This window comes from Amblyomma americanum, chromosome 4, assembly GCF_052857255.1.
Source record: "Amblyomma americanum isolate KBUSLIRL-KWMA chromosome 4, ASM5285725v1, whole genome shotgun sequence".
Classification (NCBI taxonomy): Eukaryota; Metazoa; Arthropoda; class Arachnida; order Ixodida; family Ixodidae; genus Amblyomma; species Amblyomma americanum.
In genome coordinates this window covers 58,440,881-58,460,877 of record NC_135500.1, presented here as the reverse complement: position 1 = coordinate 58,460,877, position 19,997 = coordinate 58,440,881, and the positions used below count along the sequence as shown (strand labels likewise).

Genomic DNA, 19,997 nt, shown 5'->3' with positions numbered 1-19,997 from the left:
CGGTCGCTTTTCAGTTTTGCCGCAAGCACGCGTGCACGGAATTTCGCGTCCGCACGTACGTACATTGCCAGTGGGAATGTGTTATTTATAACAATAACGCGAAACCTCCTACAGTTGCACGAGGCATATCGGATAAATGATATAACTATGAGGCAAAAAAAAAAGCGTTAGAGACGAAAAAAATGCAAAAGAAGTGCCATCAGCACTCGGTGTTCCCAGGTGGTCTCCCTCCCAAGTACTGACCGAGCCCAATGCTGCTTAGCTTCGGTGATCGGACGAGAACCGGCGTATTCAGCATGGTATGGCCGATGGCGAGAAAAACACTTTTCGAAGCGCTTATGTAGTGTCATAGCCTCCTTTATACTGTAGTGTATGCAGCCGCTCCCGAATGCAAAACTTCGCACGAATACTTCCCTCGCTCGTGGCAACAGGCGCCGAGCGTGCAATTACGTGCCCTGGGCTTTTCTCAGCCGTTCTGGCGATCGTAACGCACTGCGGCATGCATCGAAAAAGCAGCGGGAGCAAGCCTCTGGTGTTGACACATGGACCGGGCAAGGAAAGCGTGTCGACTATATCGATGAACGCTAATTGTGCGCTACTGCGCAGTCTTATGCGCTAACTGGGACTCCCTGTTATCTAAGCGCATTGCCGAGTTTAATCTGCACTGTACACGCCGCCGTAGACGTCAGAATGACAGCCGGGAAGCCGGGCGGTCGCTTTTCAGTTTTGCCGCAAGCACGCGTGCACGGAATTTCGCGTCCGCACGTACGTACATTGCCAGTGGGAATGTGTTATTTATAACAATAACGCGAAACCTCCTACAGTTGCACGAGGCATATCGGATAAATGATATAACTATGAGGCAAAAAAAAAGCGTTAGAGACGAAAAAAATGCAAAAGAAGTGCCATCAGCACTCGGTGTTCCCAGGTGGTCTCCCTCCCAAGTACTGACCGAGCCCAATGCTGCTTAGCTTCGGTGATCGGACGAGAACCGGCGTATTCAGCATGGTATGGCCGATGGCGAGAAATACACTTTTCGAAGCGCTTATGTAGTGTCATAGCCTCCTTTATACTGTAGTGTATGCAGCCGCTCCCGAATGCAAAACTTCGCACGAATACTTCCCTCGCTCGTGGCAACAGGCGCCGAGCGTGCAATTACGTGCCCTGGGCTTTTCTCAGCCGTTCTGGCGATCGTAACGCACTGCGGCATGCATCGAAAGAGCAGCGGGAGCAAGCCTCTGGTGTTGACACATGGACCGGGCAAGGAAAGCGTGTCGACTATATCGATGAACGCTAATTGTGCGCTACTGCGCAGTCTTATGCGCTAACTGGGACTCCCTGTTATCTAAGCGCATTGCCGAGTTTAATCTGCACTGTACACGCCGCCGTAGACGTCAGAATGACAGCCGGGAAGCCGGGCGGTCGCTTTTCAGTTTTGCCGCAAGCACGCGTGCACGGAATTTCGCGTCCGCACGTACGTACATTGCCAGTGGGAATGTGTTATTTATAACAATAACGCGAAACCTCCTACAGTTGCACGAGGCATATCGGATAAATGATATAACTATGAGGCAAAAAAAAAAAAGCGTTAGAGACGAAAAAAATGCAAAAGAAGTGCCATCAGCACTCGGTGTTCCCAGGTGGTCTCCCTCCCAAGTACTGACCGAGCTCAATGCTGCTTAGCTTCGGTGATCGGACGAGAACCGGCGTATTCAGCATGGTATGGCCGATGGCGAGAAAAACACTTTTCGAAGCGCTTATGTAGTGTCATAGCCTCCTTTATACTGTAGTGTATGCAGCCGCTCCCGAATGCAAAACTTCGCACGAATACTTCCCTCGCTCGTGGCAACAGGCGCCGAGCGTGCAATTACGTGCCCTGGGCTTTTCTCAGCCGTTCTGGCGATCGTAACGCACTGCGGCATGCATCGAAAAAGCAGCGGGAGCAAGCCTCTGGTGTTGACACATGGACCGGGCAAGGAAAGCGTGTCGACTATATCGATGAACGCTAATTGTGCGCTACTGCGCAGTCTTATGCGCTAACTGGGACTCCCTGTTATCTAAGCGCATTGCCGAGTTTAATCTGCACTGTACACGCCGCCGTAGACGTCAGAATGACAGCCGGGAAGCCGGGCGGTCGCTTTTCAGTTTTGCCGCAAGCACGCGTGCACGGAATTTCGCGTCCGCACGTACGTACATTGCCAGTGGGAATGTGTTATTTATAACAATAACGCGAAACCTCCTACAGTTGCACGAGGCATATCGGATAAATGATATAACTATGAGGCAAAAAAAAAAGCGTTAGAGACGAAAAAAATGCAAAAGAAGTGCCATCAGCACTCGGTGTTCCCAGGTGGTCTCCCTCCCAAGTACTGACCGAGCCCAATGCTGCTTAGCTTCGGTGATCGGACGAGAACCGGCGTATTCAGCATGGTATGGCCGATGGCGAGAAAAACACTTTTCGAAGCGCTTATGTAGTGTCATAGCCTCCTTTATACTGTAGTGTATGCAGCCGCTCCCGAATGCAAAACTTCGCACGAATACTTCCCTCGCTCGTGGCAACAGGCGCCGAGCGTGCAATTACGTGCCCTGGGCTTTTCTCAGCCGTTCTGGCGATCGTAACGCACTGCGGCATGCATCGAAAAAGCAGCGGGAGCAAGCCTCTGGTGTTGACACATGGACCGGGCAAGGAAAGCGTGTCGACTATATCGATGAACGCTAATTGTGCGCTACTGCGCAGTCTTATGCGCTAACTGGGACTCCCTGTTATCTAAGCGCATTGCCGAGTTTAATCTGCACTGTACACGCCGCCGTAGACGTCAGAATGACAGCCGGGAAGCCGGGCGGTCGCTTTTCAGTTTTGCCGCAAGCACGCGTGCACGGAATTTCGCGTCCGCACGTACGTACATTGCCAGTGGGAATGTGTTATTTATAACAATAACGCGAAACCTCCTACAGTTGCACGAGGCATATCGGATAAATGATATAACTATGAGGCAAAAAAAAAGCGTTAGAGACGAAAAAAATGCAAAAGAAGTGCCATCAGCACTCGGTGTTCCCAGGTGGTCTCCCTCCCAAGTACTGACCGAGCCCAATGCTGCTTAGCTTCGGTGATCGGACGAGAACCGGCGTATTCAGCATGGTATGGCCGATGGCGAGAAAAACACTTTTCGAAGCGCTTATGTAGTGTCATAGCCTCCTTTATACTGTAGTGTATGCAGCCGCTCCCGAATGCAAAACTTCGCACGAATACTTCCCTCGCTCGTGGCAACAGGCGCCGAGCGTGCAATTACGTGCCCTGGGCTTTTCTCAGCCGTTCTGGCGATCGTAACGCACTGCGGCATGCATCGAAAAAGCAGCGGGAGCAAGCCTCTGGTGTTGACACATGGACCGGGCAAGGAAAGCGTGTCGACTATATCGATGAACGCTAATTGTGCGCTACTGCGCAGTCTTATGCGCTAACTGGGACTCCCTGTTATCTAGGCGCATTGCCGAGTTTAATCTGCACTGTACACGCCGCCGTAGACGTCAGAATGAAAGCCGGGCGGTCGCTTTTCAGTTTTGCCGCAAGCACGCGTGCACGGAATTTCGCGTCCGCACGTACGTACATTGCCAGTGGGAATGTGTTATTTATAACAATAACGCGAAACCTCCTACAGTTGCACGAGGCATATCGGATAAATGATATAACTATGAGGCAAAAAAAAAAGCGTTAGAGACGAAAAAAATGCAAAAGAACTGCCATCAGCACTCGGTGTTCCCAGGTGGTCTCCCTCCCAAGTACTGACCGAGCCCAATGCTGCTTAGCTTCGGTGATCGGACGAGAACCGGCGTATTCAGCATGGTATGGCCGATGGCGAGAAATACACTTTTCGAAGCGCTTATGTAGTGTCATAGCCTCCTTTATACTGTAGTGTATGCAGCCGCTCCCGAATGCAAAACTTCGCACGAATACTTCCCTCGCTCGTGGCAACAGGCGCCGAGCGTGCAATTACGTGCCCTGGGCTTTTCTCAGCCGTTCTGGCGATCGTAACGCACTGCGGCATGCATCGAAAGAGCAGCGGGAGCAAGCCTCTGGTGTTGACACATGGACCGGGCAAGGAAAGCGTGTCGACTATATCGATGAACGCTAATTGTGCGCTACTGCGCAGTCTTATGCGCTAACTGGGACTCCCTGTTATCTAGGCGCATTGCCGAGTTTAATCTGCACTGTACACGCCGCCGTAGACGTCAGAATGACAGCCGGGAAGCCGGGCGGTCGCTTTTCAGTTTTGCCGCAAGCACGCGTGCACGGAATTTCGCGTCCGCACGTACGTACATTGCCAGTGGGAATGTGTTATTTATAACAATAACGCGAAACCTCCTACAGTTGCACGAGGCATATCGGATAAATGATATAACTATGAGGCAAAAAAAAGCGTTAGAGACGAAAAAAATGCAAAAGAAGTGCCATCAGCACTCGGTGTTCCCAGGTGGTCTCCCTCCCAAGTACTGACCGAGCCCAATGCTGCTTAGCTTCGGTGATCGGACGAGAACCGGCGTATTCAGCATGGTATGGCCGATGGCGAGAAATGCACTTTTCGAAGCGCTTATGTAGTGTCATAGCCTCCTTTATACTGTAGTGTATGCAGCCGCTCCCGAATGCAAAACTTCGCACGAATACTTCCCTCGCTCGTGGCAACAGGCGCCAAGCGTGCAATTACGTGCCCTGGGCTTTTCTCAGCCGTTCTGGCGATCGTAACGCACTGCGGCATGCATCGAAAGAGCAGCGGGAGCAAGCCTCTGGTGTTGACACATGGACCGGGCAAGGAAAGCGTGTCGACTATATCGATGAACGCTAATTGTGCGCTACTGCGCAGTCTTATGCGCTAACTGGGACTCCCTGTTATCTAGGCGCATTGCCGAGTTTAATCTGCACTGTACACGCCGCCGTAGACGTCAGAATGACAGCCGGGAAGCCGGGCGGTCGCTTTTCAGTTTTGCCGCAAGCACGCGTGCACGGAATTTCGCGTCCGCACGTACGTACATTGCCAGTGGGAATGTGTTATTTATAACAATAACGCGAAACCTCCTACAGTTGCACGAGGCATATCGGATAAATGATATAACTATGAGGCAAAAAAAAGCGTTAGAGACGAAAAAAATGCAAAAGAAGTGCCATCAGCACTCGGTGTTCCCAGGTGGTCTCCCTCCCAAGTACTGACCGAGCCCAATGCTGCTTAGCTTCGGTGATCGGACGAGAACCGGCGTATTCAGCATGGTATGGCCGATGGCGAGAAAAACACTTTTCGAAGCGCTTATGTAGTGTCCTAGCCTCCTTTATACTGTAGTGTATGCAGCCGCTCCCGAATGCAAAACTTCGCACGAATACTTCCCTCGCTCGTGGCAACAGGCGCCGAGCGTGCAATTACGTGCCCTGGGCTTTTCTCAGCCGTTCTGGCGATCGTAACGCACTGCGGCATGCATCGAAAAAGCAGCGGGAGCAAGCCTCTGGTGTTGACACATGGACCGGGCAAGGAAAGCGTGTCGACTATATCGATGAACGCTAATTGTGCGCTACTGCGCAGTCTTATGCGCTAACTGGGACTCCCTGTGATCTAGGCGCATTGCCGAGTTTAATCTGCACTGTACACGCCGCCGTAGACGTCAGAATGACAGCCGGGAAGCCGGGCGGTCGCTTTTCAGTTTTGCCGCAAGCACGCGTGCACGGAATTTCGCGTCCGCACGTACGTACATTGCCAGTGGGAATGTGTTATTTATAACAATAACGCGAAACCTCCTACAGTTGCACGAGGCATATCGGATAAATGATATAACTATGAGGCAAAAAAAAAAGCGTTAGAGACGAAAAAAATGCAGAAGAAGTGCCATCAGCACTCGGTGTTCCCAGGTGGTCTCCCTCCCAAGTACTGACCGAGCCCAATGCTGCTTAGCTTCGGTGATCGGACGAGAACCGGCGTATTCAGCATGGTATGGCCGATGGCGAGAAATACACTTTTCGAAGCGCTTATGTAGTGTCATAGCCTCCTTTATACTGTAGTGTATGCAGCCGCTCCCGAATGCAAAACTTCGCACGAATACTTCCCTCGCTCGTGGCAACAGGCGCCGAGCGTGCAATTACGTGCCCTGGGCTTTTCTCAGCCGTTCTGGCGATCGTAACGCACTGCGGCATGCATCGAAAGAGCAGCGGGAGCATGCCTCTAGTGTTGACACATGGACCGGGCAAGGAAAGCGTGTCGACTATATCGATGAACGCTAATTGTGCGCTACTGCGCAGTCTTATGCGCTAACTGGGACTCCCTGTTATCTAGGCGCATTGCCGAGTTTAATCTGCACTGTACACGCCGCCGTAGACGTCAGAATGACAGCCGGGCGGTCGCTTTTCAGTTTTGCCGCAAGCACGCGTGCACGGAATTTCGCGTCCGCACGTACGTACATTGCCAGTGGGAATGTGTTATTTATAACAATAACGCGAAACCTCCTACAGTTGCACGAGGCATATCGGATAAATGATATAACTATGAGGCAAAAAAAAAGCGTTAGAGACGAAAAAAATGCAAAAGAAGTGCCATCAGCACTCGGTGTTCCCAGGTGGTCTCCCTCCCAAGTACTGACCGAGCCCAATGCTGCTTAGCTTCGGTGATCGGACGAGAACCGGCGTATTCAGCATGGTATGGCCGATGGCGAGAAATACACTTTTCGAAGCGCTTATGTAGTGTCATAGCCTCCTTTATACTGTAGTGTATGCAGCCGCTCCCGAATGCAAAACTTCGCACGAATACTTCCCTCGCTCGTGGCAACAGGCGCCGAGCGTGCAATTACGTGCCCTGGGCTTTTCTCAGCCGTTCTGGCGATCGTAACGCACTGCGGCATGCATCGAAAGAGCAGCGGGAGCAAGCCTCTGGTGTTGACACATGGACCGGGCAAGGAAAGCGTGTCGACTATATCGATGAACGCTAATTGTGCGCTACTGCGCAGTCTTATGCGCTAACTGGGACTCCCTGTTATCTAGGCGCATTGCCGAGTTTAATCTGCACTGTACACGCCGCCGTAGACGTCAGAATGACAGCCGGGAAGCCGGGCGGTCGCTTTTCAGTTTTGCCGCAAGCACGCGTGCACGGAATTTCGCGTCCGCACGTACGTACATTGCCAGTGGGAATGTGTTATTTATAACAATAACGCGAAACCACCTACAGTTGCACGAGGCATATCGGATAAATGATGTAACTATGAGGCAAAAAAAAAGCGTTAGAGCCGAAAAAAATGCAAAAGAAGTGCCATCAGCACTCGGTGTTCCCAGGTGGTCACCCTCCCAAGTACTGACCGAGCCCAATGCTGCTTAGCTTCGGTGATCGGACGAGAACCGGCGTATTCAGCATGGTATGGCCGATTTTTTTTTTCTTTATTACCGGTAAACAATACATAAAAATCTCTAGCCGCACTTTGGCCGAGACAATGGGTTAAAACTTTTTCATGTTAATCAGTTCATCCATAACTGCCACCCAGTCCGGCGGCTGGGGTTGACTGCGGAGAACATCTCTCAGGAAAACTGCACTTTCTATAAAGTTTTCTCTCACTGGTCGCACATTTGCGTCGGCGTGCCTGGCCGCCATTCTCGTTTTCCAGATGCTGTGGAGGCCCAGTAGCATAAACATGTCGTAAGGAACCTCCTCACTTTCTATAGGTAGAAACCGGATGCCATAAGGAGTTACAGGTAGTTCTTTCTTCAATGTTCTTTGCAAGATGTCCCAGTGGAAAACCGGGTCCCAGCAGTCGATAAACACATGTTCGATGGTCTCGGGTTTTTTGCATAGTATGCAGTCGGTGGTCCAGGGCACAAAAATGCCTTTATCGTTTAGCCATGTTTTCACCGGAAGGGTACCGGTATGAAGTTTAAAGAAAAAGGATTTGACAGTCGGTCTTACCGGCATCTTCTTAACTCGCTTTAACACATCTTTGCCTGGGCCTCCGCAGCAAAAGGAACGGTATAAGGGAGCAGGTATAAATATATCTAGCAAATCTTTGTACAGTTTGTTCCTGGGTACAGCAGATAGATACTGTGTAGAAAAGTGAGCGCTCAAAGTGCGAAAGGCTGCCACAACTTCACGCAAAAAACCTGTTACAGCACGATTCGTGGCCGGGTAACTGGACACAACAAATTCCGGCAACACGTTGCCTAAGCGCACCTGCAACATTGTGCGCAACAAGGGATCGGTTTGATCACGTAGAAACAAAAATCTTGAGACAACTTGCTTCAGAAACAAATTAGAAAGACCAAGGCCGCCCCTTTTGACCGGAAGGAACAGATTAACTCGACTTGTTCGCTCCCAATTTGAGCTCCAAATAAAGACAGCAAACACTCTATGCAGCTTCTGCAGGTTTGCTCGGGTAATGAGCACGAACTGCAATATATACCAAATTCTGGCTATTAAAAATACATTGCACACACTTGCGCGCGCGAAAACAGAAAGGTCACGTCCTTTCCAGCCATCCGCTTTTCTCCTTGCACTCTGCGTTATCTCACCCCACAACTCCGTACTGCTTTTATAGTGCTCCAAGGGTACCCCCAAGTACTTCGCAGGGGCGGTCGTCCATTTCATGTTAGCAAACACGGCAGGTGTGCTGTCCCAATCACCATGCCAAAAACCTATGCACTTATCCCAGTTAATTTCGGACCCAGTCTTTTTGCAATATTCCCCCGCAACTTTCACGACTTCTTTAACGCTTTCTTGATCCGCGCAAAAAACAGCAATATCATCAGCGTAAGCAAGCACTTTTACTTGCGCCGACAGAAGAGTGAAACCGCAGATCCCATCATTGTGCAACAGTGATAACAGAAAAGGCTCAAGGTAGATCGCAAAGAGCAAAGGCGAGAGCGGGCAACCCTGCCTGACCGAAGAACACACAGGTACAGGTTCAGTCAGCTGTTTGTTCACTTTAATTCGGGTAACACAGTTGTCGTACGCCATCTGTACACCTTGTATTATCACAGAGCCGACGTTGGCATATTCTAGAATGGCGAAAAGAATGTCGTGCGACACTCGATCGAAGGCCTTTGCAAGGTCAAGCTGTATCATGGCAACTCGGCCCCCGAAGGCATCGCTGCATTCAAGAACAGTTCTAGCAATGTGCACATTTGTTCCAATTGTGCGACCTTTAATACCGCACGTTTGGTGGGGCCCTACAAGGTCCTTTATGACCTTTTGCAGTCTGTTGGCAAGAATCTTCATAAACACTTTATAGTCAACGTTGGTTAGGCTTATCGGCCGATAAGCCCCAACGGACAGAAGTTTAGCCTGGTCCTCACTCTTGGGTATTAAAACCACGTGTGCTGTTTTAAATGATGGTGGCATTTTCTTTGTCTCATAAATTTCGGTGAAGACGCAGTGGAGAGCTTGGGTGAGTTCGGCTTTGAACTTCTTATAAAATTCACTACCTAAGCCGTCAGGACCGGGAGATTTTCCGGCACTCAGCTCTTCGATTGCTCTTCCCACTTCGCTTACGCTGATTGGTACCTCCAGCCCTTGTTTTATATCGTCTCCTAGTTTTGGCATACGGGACAAGAACGTGTTTGCAAACCCCTCTTCTTCAAGCCGTCGCCGCCCAAGCAATTCCCGATACTGCTCAACAAACGCCAACTGAATCACTTTGCTATCATTCGTTACCTCGTTTCTGTACCTGATTTGTCTTACTTCGTTCTGAGTCGCGTACTTCTTTTCGTCACTAAGCGAGCGTTTAGTAGGTACTTGGTCAAGCCAGAGACGTTCAGCACGGGCCCGTATCATGGCAGCTGTATACTTGTCTTTTTCGATAATCTCAAGTTTACTTTTTGTATCTCTTATTTCTTTCTTATATTTTCCCGGCTGGGAACTTTCCAGGCTTACGAGCAAGTCAAGTTGGCAATGTTGTTCTTTTTCTTTAACACGTTTATCGTGGCATATGATGCTTGCCCTTTCAATCGCGTTTATTTTCACTTGTTCTTTGAAATCTTCCCACCTAATTACCCAGTTCCCAGGCTCTGCTGATAGCAATGCTTTAATGCATTCATTAACTTTAATGTCAAAGCGTTCATCCTCGAGTAATTGTGCGTTAAACTTCCACAGGTCCCACGAGAAACGAGATTTCTTGTCTTTGTTCCCCAGGGTAAACTTAACTAAGCTGTGGTCGGTAAAAGACATGTGTTTTACCTCGTAGCTATTGCACAAAGGAATCAGATCAAGCGACACATACGCTCTGTCAAGTCTCGCGTGACTTTCACCCTGGAAGTGAGTAAAATGCGGCGCTACCGAAAGAACTTCAGCAACATCATCTAAACCATTTTCTTGCACAATCGAATTCAACAATTCCGCACTTTTGTCACGAAGGAGTCTTTTTGTAATTCTATCTTCTGCTTTAAAAACGCAGTTAAAGTCGCCCAAAAGCACAATTAACCGCTCACAGCACACATATGGTTCAACGCGCTCAAGAAATTCCTTGCGCTCGTTCTCCCTGTTAGGAGCATACACGCATATGACTCTCCATAGCAAATTGCAATAAAAAAAATCCACTACAACCAAACGGCCAGTTTGACACACAGTTAAATTCTGCTCGACAATCCCCAGAGAATTCCTAATAAATACAGCACAACCGCCCGAAGTGCCAGAAGAATGGCACACACAAACATTGTAGCGTGCCGTAAAAGGCTGCACCATAAGGTCCGCCTGTTCCTGTCTTTCGACTTTCGTCTCCTGTACGGCTATTATGTCTAGGTCATTAGCAACGAACAGCCGGCTTAGCTGGTACTGACGCTTTTTGGAAGCCAGTCCCCTGACATTGATTGTTGCAATGCGCAACGCTCTAAGAGGTGTAGAAGCCATCTAGTTTAGGTACAGGAGCCATATGGTGCATACCTCGGGACACAAGGCGACGGTGCGGGTGACTTGCCTAGTCTGAGGTGCTCGATGGGTGCGGTGCCGGTAATCCAAAGTCTCTTGCACAAGTGCCTCTTGCGTATGGACTGGAAAATCAGCCCATGCAGTCCGTTACCGAAAAAGGCCATCTCACGCCCACAGAAACCACTCACAGGGCACTCACTCCAACTAAGGCGGCGGCTTAGCCGCCGCTCGTTGATCGGCCTGTACATTCGGCCGCGGTTTCAACGTCGGTCGCCTGACACCAACAGTCTTCTGCGGCGGCTCGTCGCCGTCGCTCACTTTGGGCTCTCCATTCGCACTGTGCTCGTGCGGTCGCTTCCCTGCTTGGTTGCTGGTTGATGCATGTGACACTTCCATGCTGTCACCATGCTGGGGAACGACGGGAGCTGACGCCCCACCGCTCAAGACTTCGTCCGTTGGCGCCTTGACTTCTGCAGGCTGCGCTACCTGTTGCTGCCGCTTACTGCTGGGCTCCTCAACGCTTGTGGATATTTCCGTAGGGGGCACAGCAGGGGCCTTCTCCACGCTGTCCCCTGCCTCTGCTGCAGCGTCTTCCGCGTCAGCCTCGTCCATGACAAGTTCGGACGAAATGTCAGTGTTGACTGGGACGGCAGCACTCGCGTACGTGCGTACGCAGCTGCTTTCTTCGTGCCCGTAGCGACGACAGGCGCCGCATCGTGGAACCTTGCACTCACGACGAATGTGCCCAGTACCGTTGCCACGCTCGGCGCCTGTTGCCACGAGCGAGGGAAGTATTCGTGCGAAGTTTTGCATTCGGGAGCGGCTGCATACACTACAGTATACAGGAGGCTATGACACTACATAAGCGCTTCGAAAAGTGTTTTTCTCGCCATCGGCCATACCATGCTGTGTCTGCGCAGCATGGTATGGCCGATGGCGAGAAAAACACTTTTCGAAGCGCTTATGTAGTGTCAAAGCCTCCTTTATACTGTAGTGTATGCAGCCGCTCCCGAATGCAAAACTTCGCACGAATACTTCCCTCGCTCGTGGCAACAGGCGCCGAGCGTGCAATTACGTGCCCTGGGCTTTTCTCAGCCGTTCTGGCGATCGTAACGCACTGCGGCATGCATCGGAAGAGCAGCGGGAGCAAGCCTCTGGTGTTGACACATGGACCGGGCAAGGAAAGCGTGTCGACTAAATCGATGAACGCTAATTGTGCGCTACTGCGCAGTCTTATGCGCTAACTGGGACTCCCTGTTATCTAGGCGCATTGCCGAGTTTAATCTGCACTGTACACGCCGCCGTAGACGTCAGAATGACAGCCGGGAAGCCGGGCGGTCGCTTTTCAGTTTTGCCGCAAGCACGCGTGCACGGAATTTCGCGTCCGCACGTACGTACATTGCCAGTGGGAATGTGTTATTTATAACAATAACGCGAAACCTCCTACAGTTGCACGAGGCATATCGGATAAATGATATAACTATGAGGCAAAAAAAAGCGTTAGAGACGAAAAAATGCAAAAGAAGTGCCATCAGCACTCGGTGTTCCCAGGTGGTCTCCCTCCCAAGTACTGACCGAGCCCAATGCTGCTTAGCTTCGGTGATCGGACGAGAACCGGCGTATTCAGCATGGTATGGCCGATGGCGAGAAATACACTTTTCGAAGCGCTTATGTAGTGTCATAGCCTCCTTTATACTGTAGTGTATGCAGCCGCTCCCGAATGCAAAACTTCGCACGAATACTTCCCTCGCTCGTGGCAACAGGCGCCGAGCGTGCAATTACGTGCCCTGGGCTTTTCTCAGCCGCTCTGGCGATCGTAACGCACTGCGGCATGCATCGAAAAAGCAGCGGGAGCAAGCCTCTGGTGTTGACACATGGACCGGGCAAGGAAAGCGTGTCGACTATATCGATGAACGCTAATTGTGCGCTACTGCGCAGTCTTATGCGCTAACTGGGACTCCCTGTTATCTAGGCTCATTGCCGAGTTTAATCTGCACTGTACACGCCGCCGTAGACGTCAGAATGACAGCCGGGCGGTCGCTTTTCAGTTTTGCCGCAAGCACGCGTGCACGGAATTTCGCGTCCGCACGTACGTACATTGCCAGTGGGAATGTGTTATTTATAACAATAACGCGAAACCTCCTACAGTTGCACGAGGCATATCGGATAAATGATATAACTATGAGGCAAAAAAAAAGCGTTAGAGACGAAAAAAATGCAAAAGAAGTGCCATCAGCACTCGGTGTTCCCAGGTGGTCTCCCTCCCAAGTACTGACCGAGCCCAATGCTGCTTAGCTTCGGTGATCGGACGAGAACCGGCGTATTCAGCATGGTATGGCCGATGGCGAGAAATACACTTTTCGAAGCGCTTATGTAGTGTCATAGCCTCCTTTATACTGTAGTGTATGCAGCCGCTCCCGAATGCAAAACTTCGTACGAATACTTCCCTCGCTCGTGGCAACAGGCGCCGAGCGTGCAATTACGTGCCCTGGGCTTTTCTCAGCCGTTCTGGCGATCGTAACGCACTGCGGCATGCTTTGAAAGAGCAGCGGGAGCAAGCCTCTGGTGTTGACACATGGACCGGGCAAGGAAAGCGTGTCGACTATATCGATGAACGCTAATTGTGCGCTACTGCGCAGTCTTATGCGCTAACTGGGACTCCCTGTTATCTAGGCGCATTGCCGAGTTTAATCTGCACTGTACACGCCGCCGTAGACGTCAGAATGACAGCCGGGAAGCCGGGCGGTCGCTTTTCAGTTTTGCCGCAAGCACGCGTGCACGGAATTTCGCGTCCGCACGTACGTACATTGCCAGTGGGAATGTGTTATTTATAACAATAACGCGAAACCTCCTACAGTTGCACGAGGCATATCGGATAAATGATATAACTATGAGGCAAAAAAAAAAGCGTTAGAGACGAAAAAAATGCAAAAGAAGTGCCATCAGCACTCGGTGTTCCCAGGTGGTCTCCCTCCCAAGTACTGACCGAGCCCAATGCTGCTTAGCTTCGGTGATCGGACGAGAACCGGCGTATTCAGCATGGTATGGCCGATTTTTTTTTTTCTTTATTACCGGTAAACAATACATAAAAATCTCTAGCCACACTTTGGCCGAGACAATGGGTTAAAACTTTTTCATGTTAATCAGTTCATCCATAACTGCCACCCAGTCCGGCGGCTGGGGTTGACTGCGGAGAACATCTCTCAGGAAAACTACACTTTCGATGGCGAGAAATACACTTTTCGAAGCGCTTATGTAGTGTCATAGCCTCCTTTATACTGCAGTGTATGCAGCCGCTCCCGAATGCAAAACTTCGCACGAATACTTCCCTCGCTCGTGGCAACAGGCGCCGAGCGTGCAATTACGTGCCCTGGGCTTTTCTCAGCCGTTCTGGCGATCGTAACGCACTGCGGCATGCATCGAAAGAGCAGCGGGAGCAAGCCTCTGGTGTTGACACATGGACCGGGCAAGGAAAGCGTGTCGACTATATCGATGAACGCTAATTGTGCGCTACTGCGCAGTCTTATGCGCTAACTGGGACTCCCTGTTATCTAGGCGCATTGCCGAGTTTAATCTGCACTGTACACGCCGCCGTAGACGTCAGAATGACAGCCGGGAAGCCGGGCGGTCGCTTTTCAGTTTTGCCGCAAGCACGCGTGCACGGAATTTCGCGTCCGCACGTACGTACATTGCCAGTGGGAATGTGTTATTTATAACAATAACGCGAAACCTCCTACAGTTGCACGAGGCATATCGGATAAATGATATAACTATGAGGCAAAAAAAAAGCGTTAGAGACGAAAAAAATGCAAAACAAGTGCCATCAGCACTCGGTGTTCCCAGGTGGTCTCCCTCCCAAGTACTGACCGAGCCCAATGCTGCTTAGCTTCGGTGATCGGACGAGAACCGGCGTATTCAGCATGGTATGGCCGATTTTTTTTTTTCTTTATTGCCTGGCTGCGACACATAACATTTACACAAAAAACACTCAACAAAAAACACACAAAACGCTATGTACATATGACACTGTCGTGGTCAGCCATCATGAGTCTGGCTTCGTCATACTAAAATTCACGAAGCATACAGAGCGGCTCTAGCCTCGAGAGCCACTCGGGAGGCTCCGCAGTTGCTTTCTGGATGGCCAGAAAGCAGTCCATTCTTTCCCGAAAATAAATGCGGGCAGGTCGTGCGTCTTTGTCACAATAATAGCCTGCCATTCTGGAGCGCCATATACTGTGGAGGCCCAAGAGCATTATGAGATCAAATGGTACCCCATCCTCATTGTCTGTGCTTAAATAACGAATTCCCTGCGCGTCAAGTGGTAGCTCTTTCTTTATTGTCCTTTGTAACACATCCCAAAAATAAACCCCTTCCCAGCAATGCAAAAAAACATGGTCTATTGTTTCGGGCTGTTTACAAATTAAGCAGTTCGATCCCCACGGCAAAAAGAAATCCTTTCCTTCCAAAAACTTCTTAACTGGGAGTGTCCCGGTGTGTAATTTAAAAAAGAAGGTCTTTACTCCTGGTGGCACCTGCATTTTCTTTACCGTTTTTAAAACATCAGCTCCAGGACCTCCACTGTACAAGGCCCTGTACATAGGCTCTGGGAAAACAATATCACAAAGATCATGGTACAACTTCTTTCTTTTAGTTTTATACAAATAATCGCTAGAAAAACGCGCTGAAAGAAACCTAACACTTGCTACAATCTCTTTGTAGTAACCAAAAATTCCACCCGAGAGCTCTTCTGTGGTAACAACAAACTCGGGCAGCAAACGCCGCAGCCTGACCTGGCACACGGTGCGCAAGAACGGGTCTGAGACGTCGCGAAAAAACAAAAAACGGTTCACCAGCTGCCTTAAAAAGAGGTGCCCTAGCCCCAACCCCCCGTCTTTTACCCGCCGGAACAGGTTCGTTCTGCTGCAACGTTCCCATTCGGAAGCCCATATAAAGACGGCAAAAATCCGGTGTAACTTCTGAATGTGCACCCGAGAGCAATGCAAAACCTGCATCACATACCAGAGCTTGCTAGTTTTGCATTCGGGAGCGGCTGCATACACTACAGTATAAAGGAGGCTATGACACTACATAAGCGCTTCGAAAAGTGTATTTCTCGCCATCGGCCATACCATGCTCTCCATTTTCGCCAGAGCTACAGTCAGCATGGTATGGCCGATGGCGAGAAATACACTTTTCGAAGCGCTTATGTAGTGTCATAGCCTCCTTTATACTGTAGTGTATGCAGCCGCTCCCGAATGCAAAACTTCGCACGAATACTTCCCTCGCTCGTGGCAACAGGCGCCGAGCGTGCAATTACGTGCCCTGGGCTTTTCTCAGCCGTTCTGGCGATCGTAACGCACTGCGGCATGCATCGAAAGAGCAGCGGGAGCAAGCCTGTGCTGTTGACACATGGACCGGGCAAGGAAAGCGTGTCGACTATATCGATGAACGCTAATTGTGCGCTACTGCGCAGTCTTATGCGCTAACTGGGACTCCCTGTTATCTAGGCGCATTGCCGAGTTTAATCTGCACTGTACACGCCGCCGTAGACGTCAGAATGACAGCCGGGAAGCCGGGCGGTCGCTTTTCAGTTTTGCCGCAAGCACGCGTGCACGGAATTTCGCGTCCGCACGTACGTACATTGCCAGTGGGAATGTGTTATTTATAACAATAACGCGAAACCTCCTACAGTTGCACGAGGCATATCGGATAAATGATATAACTATGAGGCAAAAAAAAAAGCGTTAGAGACGAAAAAAATGCAAAAGAAGTGCCATCAGCACTCGGTGTTCCCAGGTGGTCTCCCTCCCAAGTACTGACCGAGCCCAATGCTGCTTAGCTTCGGTGATCGGACGAGAACCGGCGTATTCAGCATGGTATGGCCGATTTTTTTTTTCTTTATTACCGGTAAACAATACATAAAAATCTCTAGCCACACTTTGGCCGAGACAATGGGTTAAAACTTTTTCATGTTAATCAGTTCATCCATAACTGCCACCCAGTCCGGCGGCTGGGGTTGACTGCGAAGAACATCTCTCAGGAAAACTGCACTTTCTATAAAGTTTTCTCTCACTGGTCGCACATTTGCGTCGGCGTGCCTGGCCGCCATTCTCGTTTTCCAGATGCTGTGGAGGCCCAGTAGCATAAACATGTCGTAAGGAACCTCCTCACTTTCTATAGGTAGAAACCGGATGCCATAAGGAGTTACAGGTAGTTCTTTCTTCAATGTTCTTTGCAAGATGTCCCAGTGGAAAACCGGGTCCCAGCAGTCGATAAACACATGTTCGATGGTCTCGGGTTTTTTGCATAGTATGCAGTCGGTGGTCCAGGGCACAAAAATGCCTTTATCGTTTAGCCATGTTTTCACCGGAAGGGTACCGGTATGAAGTTTAAAGAAAAAGGATTTGACAGTCGGTCTTACCGGCATCTTCTTAACTCGCTTTAACACATCTTTGCCTGGGCCTCCGCAGCAAAAGGAACGGTATAAGGGAGCAGGTATAAATATATCTAGCAAATCTTTGTACAGTTTGTTCCTGGGTACAGCAGATAGATACTGTGTAGAAAAGTGAGCGCTCAAAGTGCGAAAGGCTGCCACAACTTCACGCAAAAAACCTGTTACAGCACGATTCGTGGCCGGGTAACTGGACACAACAAATTCCGGCAACACGTTGCCTAAGCGCACCTGCAACATTGTGCGCAACAAGGGATCGGTTTGATCACGTAGAAACAAAAATCTTGAGACAACTTGCTTCAGAAACAAATTAGAAAGACCAAGGCCGCCCCTTTTGACCGGAAGGAACAGATTAACTCGACTTGTTCGCTCCCAATTTGAGCTCCAAATAAAGACAGCAAACACTCTATGCAGCTTCTGCAGGTTTGCTCGGGTAATGAGCACGAACTGCAATATATACCAAATTCTGGCTATTAAAAATACATTGCACACACTTGCGCGCGCGAAAACAGAAAGGTCACGTCCTTTCCAGCCATCCGCTTTTCTCCTTGCACTCTGCGTTATCTCACCCCACAACTCCGTACTGCTTTTATAGTGCTCCAAGGGTACCCCCAAGTACTTCGCAGGGGCGGTCGTCCATTTCATGTTAGCAAACACGGCAGGTGTGCTGTCCCAATCACCATGCCAAAAACCTATGCACTTATCCCAGTTAATTTCGGACCCAGTCTTTTTGCAATATTCCCCCGCAACTTTCACGACTTCTTTAACGCTTTCTTGATCCGCGCAAAAAACAGCAATATCATCAGCGTAAGCAAGCACTTTTACTTGCGCCGACAGAAGAGTGAAACCGCAGATCCCATCATTGTGCAACAGTGATAACAGAAAAGGCTCAAGGTAGATCGCAAAGAGCAAAGGCGAGAGCGGGCAACCCTGCCTGACCGAAGAACACACAGGTACAGGTTCAGTCAGCTGTTTGTTCACTATAATTCGGGTAACACAGTTGTCGTACGCCATCTGTACACCTTGTATTATCACAGAGCCGACGTTGGCATATTCTAGAATGGCGAAAAGAATGTCGTGCGACACTCGATCGAAGGCCATTGCAAGGTCAAGCTGTATCATGGCAACTCGGCCCCCGAAGGCATCGCTGCATTCAAGAACAGTTCTAGCAATGTGCACATTTGTTCCAATTGTGCGACCTTTAATACCGCACGTTTGGTGGGGCCCTACAAGGTCCTTTATGACCTTTTGCAGTCTGTTGGCAAGAATCTTCATAAACACATTATAGTCAACGTTGGTTAGGCTTATCGGCCGATAAGCCCCAACGGACAGAAGTTTAGCCTGGTCCTCACTCTTGGGTATTAAAACCACGTGTGCTGTTTTAAATGATGGTGGCATTTTCTTTGTCTCATAAATTTCGGTGAAGACGCAGTGGAGAGCTTGGGTGAGTTCGGCTTTGAACTTCTTATAAAATTCACTACCTAAGCCGTCAGGACCGGGAGATTTTCCGGCACTCAGCTCTTCGATTGCTCTTCCCACTTCGCTTACGCTGATTGGTACCTCCAGCCCTTGTTTTATATCGTCTCCTAGTTTTGGCATACGGGACAAGAACGTGTTTGCAAACCCCTCTTCTTCAAGCCGTCGCCGCCCAAGCAATTCCCGATACTGCTCAACAAACGCCAACTGAATCACTTTGCTATCATTCGTTACCTCGTTTCTGTACCTGATTTGTCTTACTTCGTTCTGAGTCGCGTACTTCTTTTCGTCACTAAGCGAGCGTTTAGTAGGTACTTGGTCAAGCCAGAGACGTTCAGCACGGGCCCGTATCATGGCAGCTGTATACTTGTCTTTTTCGATAATCTCAAGTTTACTTTTTGTATCTCTTATTTCTTTCTTATATTTTCCCGGCTGGGAACTTTCCAGGCTTACGAGCAAGTCAAGTTGGCAATGTTGTTCTTTTTCTTTAACACGTTTATCGTGGCATATGATGCTTGCCCTTTCAATCGCGTTTATTTTCACTTGTTCTTTGAAATCTTCCCACCTAATTACCCAGTTCCCAGGCTCTGCTGATAGCAATGCTTTAATGCATTCATTAACTTTAATGTCAAAGCGTTCATCCTCGAGTAACTGTGCGTTAAACTTCCACAGGTCCCACGAGAAACGAGATTTCTTGTCTTTGTTCCCCAGGGTAAACGTAACTAAGCTGTGGTCGGTAAAAGACATGTGTTTTACCTCGTAGCTATTGCACAAAGGAATCAGATCAAGCGACACATACGCTCTGTCAAGTCTCGCGTGACTTTCACCCTGGAAGTGAGTAAAATGCGGCGCTACCGAAAGAACTTCAGCAACATCATCTAAACCATTTTCTTGCACAATCGAATTCAACAATTCCGCACTTTTGTCACGAAGGAGTCTTTTTGTAATTCTATCCTCTGCTTTACAAACGCAGTTAAAGTCGCCCAAAAGCACAATTAACCGCTCACAGCACACATATTGTTCAACGCGCTCAAAAAATTCCTTGCGCTCGTTCTCCCTGTTAGGAGCATACACGCATATGACTCTCCATAGCAAATTGCAATAAAAAAAATCCACTACAACCAAACGGCCAGTTTGACACACAGTTAAATTCTGCTCGACAATCCCCAGAGAATTCCTAATAAATACAGCACAACCGC

The 19,997-nt window shown here is 49.5% G+C and overlaps 12 non-coding genes and 4 pseudogenes across 12 annotated transcripts; all 16 read right to left on the bottom strand.

Annotated features, from left to right (window-relative positions):
- Positions 1-194: 194 nt before the first annotated feature.
- LOC144130847 (5S ribosomal RNA) lies at positions 195-313 on the bottom strand. Its single transcript, XR_013314276.1, has one exon. It is a non-coding gene; the product is annotated as a 5S ribosomal RNA (ribosomal RNA).
- A 590-nt stretch (positions 314-903) lies between these two features.
- Positions 904-1,022, bottom strand: LOC144130846 (5S ribosomal RNA). Its single transcript, XR_013314275.1, has one exon. It is a non-coding gene; the product is annotated as a 5S ribosomal RNA (ribosomal RNA).
- Positions 1,023-1,615: 593 nt separating this feature from the next.
- Positions 1,616-1,734, bottom strand: LOC144131265 (5S ribosomal RNA). The gene has a single exon (XR_013314681.1). It is a non-coding gene; the product is annotated as a 5S ribosomal RNA (ribosomal RNA).
- Positions 1,735-2,325: 591 nt separating this feature from the next.
- LOC144130845 (5S ribosomal RNA) lies at positions 2,326-2,444 on the bottom strand. Its single transcript, XR_013314274.1, has one exon. It is a non-coding gene; the product is annotated as a 5S ribosomal RNA (ribosomal RNA).
- A 590-nt stretch (positions 2,445-3,034) lies between these two features.
- LOC144130844 (5S ribosomal RNA) lies at positions 3,035-3,153 on the bottom strand. Its single transcript, XR_013314273.1, has one exon. It is a non-coding gene; the product is annotated as a 5S ribosomal RNA (ribosomal RNA).
- A 583-nt stretch (positions 3,154-3,736) lies between these two features.
- Positions 3,737-3,855, bottom strand: LOC144130843 (5S ribosomal RNA). Its single transcript, XR_013314272.1, has one exon. It is a non-coding gene; the product is annotated as a 5S ribosomal RNA (ribosomal RNA).
- Positions 3,856-4,444: 589 nt separating this feature from the next.
- Positions 4,445-4,563, bottom strand: LOC144130841 (5S ribosomal RNA). Its single transcript, XR_013314270.1, has one exon. It is a non-coding gene; the product is annotated as a 5S ribosomal RNA (ribosomal RNA).
- A 589-nt stretch (positions 4,564-5,152) lies between these two features.
- On the bottom strand, positions 5,153-5,271 carry LOC144130840 (5S ribosomal RNA). The gene has a single exon (XR_013314269.1). It is a non-coding gene; the product is annotated as a 5S ribosomal RNA (ribosomal RNA).
- Positions 5,272-5,862: 591 nt separating this feature from the next.
- On the bottom strand, positions 5,863-5,981 carry LOC144130839 (5S ribosomal RNA). Its single transcript, XR_013314268.1, has one exon. It is a non-coding gene; the product is annotated as a 5S ribosomal RNA (ribosomal RNA).
- Positions 5,982-6,563: 582 nt separating this feature from the next.
- Positions 6,564-6,682, bottom strand: LOC144130838 (5S ribosomal RNA). The gene has a single exon (XR_013314267.1). It is a non-coding gene; the product is annotated as a 5S ribosomal RNA (ribosomal RNA).
- A 590-nt stretch (positions 6,683-7,272) lies between these two features.
- LOC144130549 (5S ribosomal RNA) lies at positions 7,273-7,391 on the bottom strand (annotated as a pseudogene).
- Positions 7,392-12,397: 5,006 nt separating this feature from the next.
- On the bottom strand, positions 12,398-12,516 carry LOC144130837 (5S ribosomal RNA). Its single transcript, XR_013314266.1, has one exon. It is a non-coding gene; the product is annotated as a 5S ribosomal RNA (ribosomal RNA).
- A 582-nt stretch (positions 12,517-13,098) lies between these two features.
- On the bottom strand, positions 13,099-13,217 carry LOC144130836 (5S ribosomal RNA). Its single transcript, XR_013314265.1, has one exon. It is a non-coding gene; the product is annotated as a 5S ribosomal RNA (ribosomal RNA).
- Positions 13,218-13,808: 591 nt separating this feature from the next.
- On the bottom strand, positions 13,809-13,927 carry LOC144130565 (5S ribosomal RNA; annotated as a pseudogene).
- Positions 13,928-14,689: 762 nt separating this feature from the next.
- LOC144130564 (5S ribosomal RNA) lies at positions 14,690-14,808 on the bottom strand (annotated as a pseudogene).
- A 1,834-nt stretch (positions 14,809-16,642) lies between these two features.
- LOC144130563 (5S ribosomal RNA) lies at positions 16,643-16,761 on the bottom strand (annotated as a pseudogene).
- Positions 16,762-19,997: the final 3,236 nt, after the last annotated feature.